Source organism: Hypanus sabinus, unplaced genomic scaffold, assembly GCF_030144855.1.
Source record: "Hypanus sabinus isolate sHypSab1 unplaced genomic scaffold, sHypSab1.hap1 scaffold_2004, whole genome shotgun sequence".
Lineage (NCBI taxonomy): Eukaryota > Metazoa > Chordata > Chondrichthyes > Myliobatiformes > Dasyatidae > Hypanus > Hypanus sabinus.
Genome location: NW_026780104.1, coordinates 7,501 through 15,000, shown reverse-complemented (window position 1 = coordinate 15,000; position 7,500 = coordinate 7,501).

The following is a 7,500-nucleotide window of genomic DNA, read 5'->3' as shown; positions in this document are numbered from 1 at the left end:
CGCCGCATTAGGGTTGGTTAACGACTTGTCCCGGCCGGGCTGGTTAACGACTTGTCTCGCCGACGTTGGTTAACGACTTGTCCCGGCCGGGCTGGTTAACGACTTGTCCCGGCCGGGCTGGTTAACGACTTGTCTCGCCGACGTTGGTTAACGATTTGCCAGGGCCCGGTCGGGCAACCCGATTGCCCGCCCGGGGATTGGGTTCGGGCTAGGGTTAGGGTTAGGGTTAGGGTTAGGGTTAGGGTTAGGGTTAGGGTCAGGGTTAGGGTTAGGGTTAGGGTTAGGGTCAGGGTTAGGGTTAGGGTCGGGGTTGGGGTTAGGGCTCGGGTTAGGGCGGGGGTTAGGCTTAGAGCTGGGGTTAGGATTAGGGTTAGCGTTAGGGTTAGGGCTGGGGTTAGGGTTAGCGTTAGGGTTGGGGCTAGGGTCAGGGCTAGGGCTAGGATATGGGTTGGGGCTTGGGCTGGGGCTAGGGTTAGGGTTAGGGTTAGGGTTGGGGTTGGGGTTAGGGTTAGGGTTAGCGTTCGGGTTGGGGCTAGGGCTCGGGTGAGGGCGGGGGTTAGCTTTAGGGTTAGGGCTGGGGTTAGGGCTAGGGTTGGGGTTGGTGTTAGGGTTAGGGTTAGCGTTCGGGTTGGGGCTAGGGCTCGGGTTAGGGCGGGGGTTAGCTTTAGGGTTAGGGCTGGGGTTAGGGCTAGGGTTGGGTCTAGGGTCAGGGCTATGCCTAGGATATGGGTTGGGGCTTGGGCTGGGGCTAGGGCTCGTGCTATAGCCAGGGTTAGTTTTAAGGTTTGGGTTGTGCTCCTGGCAGGTCCGCACGCGTCATACCTCGGCGGGTGGCCGCGAGGGGACGTCTTCGGAGGGCCGTGCCGGCCGAGGGGCGGCTCCTCCGTCGGGACTACAGGAGATCGCACCGCCCATCGCAGTCCTCGGCAGACGTCGAAATTATTCCAAGTCCCGCCGCATTAGGGTTGGTTAACGACTTGTCCCGGCCGGGCTGGTTAACGACTTGTCCCGGCCGGGCTGGTTAACGACTTGTCTCGCCGACGTTGGTTAACGACTTGTCCCGGCCGGGCTGGTTAAAGACTTGTCTCGCCGACGTTGGTTAACGATTTGCCAGGGCCCGGGCGGGCAACCCGATTGCCCGCCCGGGGATTGGGTTCGGGCTAGGGTTAGGGTTAGGGTTAGGGTTGTGGTTGGGGTTAGGGCTCGGGTTAGGGCGGGGCTTAGGCTTAGAGCTGGGGTTAGGATTAGGGTTAGGGCTGGGGTTAGGGTGAGCGTTAGGGTTGGGGCTAGGGTTAGGGTTAGGGTTGGGGTTAGCTTTAGGGTTAGGGCTGGGGTTAGGGTTAGGGTTAGGGTTCGGGCTAGGGTCAGGGCTAGGGCTAGGATATGGGTTGGGGCTTGGGCTGGGGCTAGGGTTAGGGTTAGGGTTAGGGTTGGGGTTGGGGTTAGGGTTAGGGTTAGCGTTCGGGTTGGGGCTAGGGCTCGGGTGAGGGCGGGGGTTAGCTTTAGGGTTAGGGCTGGGGTTAGGGCTAGGGTTGGGGTTGGGGTTAGGGTTAGGTTTAGCGTTCGGGTTGGGGCTAGGGCTCGGGTTAGGGCGGGGGTTAGCTTTAGGGTTAGGGCTGGGGTTAGGGCTAGGGTTGGGGCTAGGGTCAGGGCTAGGCCTAGGATATGGGTTGGGGCTTGGGCTGGGGCTAGGGCTCGTGCTATGGCCAGGGTTAGTTTTAAGGTTTGGGTTGTGCTCCTGGCAGGTCCGCACGCGTCATACCTCGGCGGGTGGCCGCGAGGGGACGTCTTCGGAGGGCCGTGCCGGCCGAGGGGCGGCTCCTCCGTCGGGACTACAGGAGGTCGCACCGCCCATCGCAGTCCTCGGCAGACGTCGGAATTATTCCAAGTCCCGCCGCATTAGGGTTGGTTAACGACTTGTCCCGGCCGGGCTGGTTAACGATTTGTCTCGCCGGCGTTGGTTAACGATTTGTCTCGCCGACGTTGGTTAACGATTTGCCATGGCCCGGTCGGGCAAACCGATTGCCCGCCCGGGGATTGGGTTCGGGCCAGGTTTAGGGTTAGGGTTAGGGCCAGGGCTAGGGTTAGGGCTGGGGTTAGGTCTAGGGTTAGGGTTAGGTTCAGGGTTAGGGCTGGGGTTAGGTTTAGGGTTAGGGCGGGGGTTAGGGTTAGCGTTAGGGTTAGGGCCTTGCGTTAGGGTTACGGCTGGGGTTAGGGTTAGGGTTAGGGCTAGGGCTAGGATATGGGTTAGGGCTTGGGCTGGGGCTAGGGCTCGTGTTATGGCGCTCGGCCAAAACTACGGCTTCCGCCGAATTCAAAACCTACAAGGTCCCGCGGCGGGGAGCAGCCGGGGGACGTGTTGGGAGCGACGTTCGGACCGAGGGGCGGCACTTTCGGAGGGTGGACCGGAGGTCGGTTAACCAATCGTCACGAGCCGGGGAACGGAAGAACTGTTCGCGCCGGGCTGCTGCCTAAGTCTTTGTCCTGTTCTGCCCGTCAGCACCGGACCCGGTCGGTTACCGCAGTGCCTGCTGGGGTCTGGTTAACGACTTGTCCCGGCCGGGCCGGTTAACCATTTGTCACGCCGAAGTTGGTTAACGACTTGTCCCGGCCGAGCCGGTTAACCATTTGTCTCGCCGACGTCGGTTAACGATTTGTCCCAGCCGGGCCGGTTAACCAATTGTCACGAGCCGGCGCGAACGGAAGAACTGTCCGCGCCGGGCCGCTGCCTAAGTCTTTGTCCTGTTCTGCATGTCAGCACCGGTCCCGGTCGGTCACCGCAGTGCCGGCTCGGGTCTGGTTAACGACTTGTCCCGGCCGGGCCGGTTAACCATTTGTCTCGCCGAAGTCGGTTAACGATTTGCCTGAGCCCGGTCGGTTAACCAATTGTCACGAGCCGGCGAACGGAAGAACTGTCCGCGCCGGGCCGCTGCCTAAGTCTCTGTCCTGTTCTGCATGTCAGCACCGGACCCGGTCGGTTACCGCAGTGCCGGCTGGGGTCTGGTTAACGACTTGTCCCGGCCGGGCCGGTTAACCATTTGTCACGCCGAAGTTGGTTAACGACTTGTCCCGGCCGAGCCGGTTAACCATTTGTCTCGCCGAAGTCGGTTAACGATTTGCCTGAGCCCGGTCGGTTAACCAATTGTCACGAGCCGGCGAACGGAAGAACTGTCCGCGCCGGGCCGCTGCCTAAGTCTCTGTCCTGTTCTGCATGTCAGCACCGGACCCGGTCGGTTACCGCAGTGCCGGCTGGGGTCTGGTTAACGACTTGTCCCGGCCGGGCCGGTTAACCATTTGTCACGCCGAAGTCGGTTAACGACTTGTCCCGGCCGAGCCGGTTAACCATTTGTCTCGCCGACGTCGGTTAACGATTTGTCCCAGCCGGGCCGGTTAACCAATTGTCACGAGCCGGCGCGAACGGAAGAACTGTCCGCGCCGGGCCGCTGCCTAAGTCTTTGTCCTGTTCTGCATGTCAGCACCGGTCCCGGTCGGTCACCGCAGTGCCGGCTCGGGTCTGGTTAACGACTTGTCCCGGCCGGGCCGGTTAACTATTTGTCTCGCCGAAGTCGGTTAACGATTTGCCTGAGCCCGGTCGGTTAACCAATTGTCACGAGCCGGCGAACGGAAGAACTGTCCGCGCCGGGCCGCTGCCTAAGTCTCTGTCCTGTTCTGCATGTCAGCACCGGACCCGGTCGGTTACCGCAGTGCCGGCTGGGGTCTGGTTAACGACTTGTCCCGGCCGGGCCGGTTAACCATTTGTCACGCCGAAGTCGGTTAACGACTTGTCCCGGCCGAGCCGGTTAACCATTTGTCTCGCCGACGTCGGTTAACGATTTGTCCCAGCCGGGCCGGTTAACCAATTGTCACGAGCCGGCGCGAACGGAAGAACTGTCCGCGCAGGGCCGCTGCCTAAGTCTTTGTCCTGTTCTGCATGTCAGCACCGGTCCCGGTCGGTCACCGCAGTGCCGGCTCGGGTCTGGTTAACGACTTGTCCCGGCCGGGCCGGTTAACCATTTGTCTCGCCGAAGTCGGTTAACGATTTGCCTGAGCCCGGTCGGTTAACCAATTGTCACGAGCCGGCGAACGGAAGAACTGTCCGCGCCGGGCCGCTGCCTAAGTCTCTGTCCTGTTCTGCATGTCAGCACCGGACCCGGTCGGTTACCGCAGTGCCGGCTGGGGTCTGGTTAACGACTTGTCCCGGCCGGGCCGGTTAACCATTTGTCACGCCGAAGTTGGTTAACGACTTGTCCCGGCCGAGCCGGTTAACCATTTGTCTCGCCGAAGTCGGTTAACGACTTGTCCCGGCCGAGCCGGTTAACCATTTGTCTCGCCGACGTCGGTTAACGATTTGCCTGAGCCCGGTCGGTTAACCAATTGTCACCGAGCCGGCGAACGGAAGAACTGTCCGCGCCGGGCCGCTGCCCAAGTCTTTGTCCTGTTCTGCATGTCAGCACCGGACCCGGTCGGTTACCGCAGTGCCGGCTGGGGTCTGGTTAACGACTTGTCCCGGCCGGGCCGGTTAACCATTTGTCACGCCGAAGTCGGTTAACGACTTGTCCCGGCCGAGCCGGTTAACCATTTGTCTCGCCGACGTCGGTTAACGATTTGCCTGAGCCCGGTCGGTTAACCAATTGTCACCGAGCCGGCGAACGGAAGAACTGTCCGCGCCGGGCCGCTGCCCAAGTCTCTGTCCTGTTCTGCATGACAGCACCGGACCCGGTCGGTTACCGAAGTGCCGGCTCGGGTCTGGTTAACGACTTGTCCCGGCCCGGCCGGTTAACCATTTGTCACGCCGACGTCGGTTAACGACTTGTCCCGGCCGGGCCGGTTAACCATTTGTCACGCCGAAGTTGGTTAACGACTTGTCCCGGCCGGGCCGGTTAACCAATTGTCACGAGCCGGCGCGAACGGAAGAACTGTCCGCGCCGGGCCGCTGCCTAAGTCTTTGTCCTGTTCTGCATGTCAGCACCGGTCCCGGTCGGTCACCGCAGTGCCGGCTCGGGTCTGGTTAACGACTTGTCCCGGCCGGGCCGGTTAACCATTTGTCTCGCCGAAGTCGGTTAACGATTTGCCTGAGCCCGGTCGGTTAACCAATTGTCACGAGCCGGCGAACGGAAGAACTGTCCGCGCCGGGCCGCTGCCTAAGTCTCTGTCCTGTTCTGCATGTCAGCACCGGACCCGGTCGGTTACCGCAGTGCCGGCTGGGGTCTGGTTAACGACTTGTCCCGGCCGGGCCGGTTAACCATTTGTCACGCCGAAGTTGGTTAACGACTTGTCCCGGCCGAGCCGGTTAACCATTTGTCTCGCCGAAGTCGGTTAACGACTTGTCCCGGCCGAGCCGGTTAACCATTTGTCTCGCCGACGTCGGTTAACGATTTGCCTGAGCCCGGTCGGTTAACCAATTGTCACCGAGCCGGCGAACGGAAGAACTGTCCGCGCCGGGCCGCTGCCCAAGTCTCTGTCCTGTTCTGCATGACAGCACCGGACCCGGTCGGTTACCGAAGTGCCGGCTCGGGTCTGGTTAACGACTTGTCCCGGCCCGGCCGGTTAACCATTTGTCACGCCGACGTCGGTTAACGACTTGTCCCGGCCGGGCCGGTTAACCATTTGTCACGCCGAAGTCGGTTAACGATTTGCCTGAGCCCGGTCGGTTAACCAATTGTCACCGAGCCGGCGAACGGAAGAACTGTCCGCGCCGGGCCGCTGCCCAAGTCTCTGTCCTGTTCTGCATGACAGCACCGGACCCGGTCGGTTACCGAAGTGCCGGCTCGGGTCTGGTTAACGACTTGTCCCGGCCCGGCCGGTTAACCATTTGTCACGCCGACGTCGGTTAACGACTTGTCCCGGCCGGGCCGGTTAACCATTTGTCACGCCGAAGTTGGTTAACGACTTGTCCCGGCCGGGCCGGTTAACCATTTGTCACGCCGAAGTTGGTTAACGACTTGTCCCGGTCGGGCCGGTTAACGATCTGCCAGGGCCCGGTCGGGAACTCGATTGCCCGCCCGGGGACTGTTGTCTTGCTCCACCGCACGGCCGGGGGGGTCGGTCGGCACGGCTAACGAGCCGTCCGAGAACTGCCGGTTAACCAGTTGCCCGGTGGCAATTCGTTAACTGAGTCCGCTCCGGAAGTCTGGATGCGGGTCGGATTTGAGGGTCGTAGCCGGGCAGGAGTTCCAGAGGCTCGGCAGCCGGGGTCAGATACGGCCGCCCCTTTGACACATGCAATTTCTGTACGGGGGCATTGGCGGGGTTTCCGGAGATTTACGGGGAGGCGTTTTTCTCGACCACTTAGGAGTGGTCGACGGGCGTTACGGGCCTCCCCACTTCGTTAACCCGGGCCGCGCGGCGGTATTTCCGCACGCTTCCCAAGGTCGCCCGTATGGATTTTCGGACGAATTCCCAATGGCGGAAGTCAGTCAGCGGGACGTATCCGCAGGCCCAAGCCGACCGAGGGGCAGCATATACGGGCTGACTACCGGTGCTCGGGCCGCCGAATCGAAACCTTGCCCGAATGATTTTCTGACAAAGTCCCGCGGCGGGGAGACGCGAGGGGACGAATTCGGAGGGTCGTGCCGGCCGAGGGGCGGCATTTTCGGTGGGACTACCGCAGGTCCCACCGCCGATCCGAGACCTTGGCAGAAGTCGAAATTATTCCAAGTCCCAACTCGGAAGTCGGAATGAAGGCTGATTCGGGGCCCTGCTGCCGGCCGAAGCGGACGATGCACGGCGGCACTACCGGAGGGCCGACCGCCGACAGAGGCGCGTGCTCCCGGCGCCGCGCCGGTTAACCAATTGACGGCGGAAGTCTGTGAAGGTCGGATCCAGCCCGTCGGGCGGGCCCGAGGTGCGACGAGGCCGGCGTGAGCTCCGGGCGTCTTACCGCCGGTTTGACACACGTCATTGTTGTACGGTCAGTCGCGGCGCCGGTTAACCAGTTAGGCCCGGAGAGCGCTATGAAGGTTGCATTTGCCCCGCCTGGCCGGGCCAAGGTACGACCTGCCCGGCAGGACTTCCGGCAGGCGTCCCGCCGACTTGACACATGCAATTTCTGTACGGGGGCATTGGCGGGGTTCCCGGAGATTTTCGGGAACACGTTTTCCAGAGGCACTTAGACGGATTTCCAGTGGTACGGTTGACACACGAGACAGACAGACAACACAACACACACAGTGCGGAGGCCGAAGTGAACCTTCGGGGGTTATTTCGGACTCAGTAAGCGGGAGGCCAGGCGAGCTCCGACTTACAGTGATTTATAGACAGGAAAGGCTTTTGAATGCTTACCGAGGTGAAGGCAGACGGGAAGTCCGAGGACGCGCCAGGGGCTCCGGACAGGGTCTGAGCGGGAACCGTGGGCGACGGCCGGCAGACCGACGGGTAGCCAAAAGCCTTTTAGGAGGGGAGCACGCACTTTGTGTGACGGAGACTTGTGTGGGAACCGGCCTGCCACGGGTGCCCTCGCGAGTGTCGTCTGCGGAGACCTCTGTTCCCCGATCGATGCGG